Raw genomic sequence first — 490 nt, 5'->3', positions numbered from 1 at the left:
TTGTTAAATAATATTACTCTGTTCTTAAATTAACAATTACACTGTATAACAAGGACACCATAAAACATAGTGTAACCGACAATTTCACTAAAACTGAACCCGGGACATTCTGGTGTGATATATACATGCATAGACCAGTTTAAATCGAAAGTGTAGACATACTGTACATGACTGGTTCACATGATTCATACTGTCCTTATTATTTTCTGCTGAACAAATGGTGTTGAACCGATCATAGCATTGCACTAAGGCAGAGACTTTTTTAAAAAGTGCAGTCGTATATCTGTACTTATTGAATTGCACATGACTCTGTGAAAAGCAACTGCTTAGACTGGTTTTCTCCTGGAGCCATATTGGAACCTGGTAGGAGGAAGGTGCCAGCTCATTACTAAACTGATCTGCATCAATTTACAGTCTCTCTGTGTAGATGTTACAGAATGTCCTTTGTAATTGTCCTTTAAAATCCAATAGCCACACTAGCTTTTGATAC

The sequence above is a fragment of the Sinocyclocheilus grahami genome, unplaced genomic scaffold (assembly GCF_001515645.1).
Source record: "Sinocyclocheilus grahami isolate Dianchi unplaced genomic scaffold, SAMN03320097.WGS_v1.1 scaffold2687.1, whole genome shotgun sequence".
Classification (NCBI taxonomy): Eukaryota; Metazoa; Chordata; class Actinopteri; order Cypriniformes; family Cyprinidae; genus Sinocyclocheilus; species Sinocyclocheilus grahami.
The sequence above is the reverse complement of the archived record's forward strand: the minus strand, read 5'-3'. Positions refer to the sequence as shown.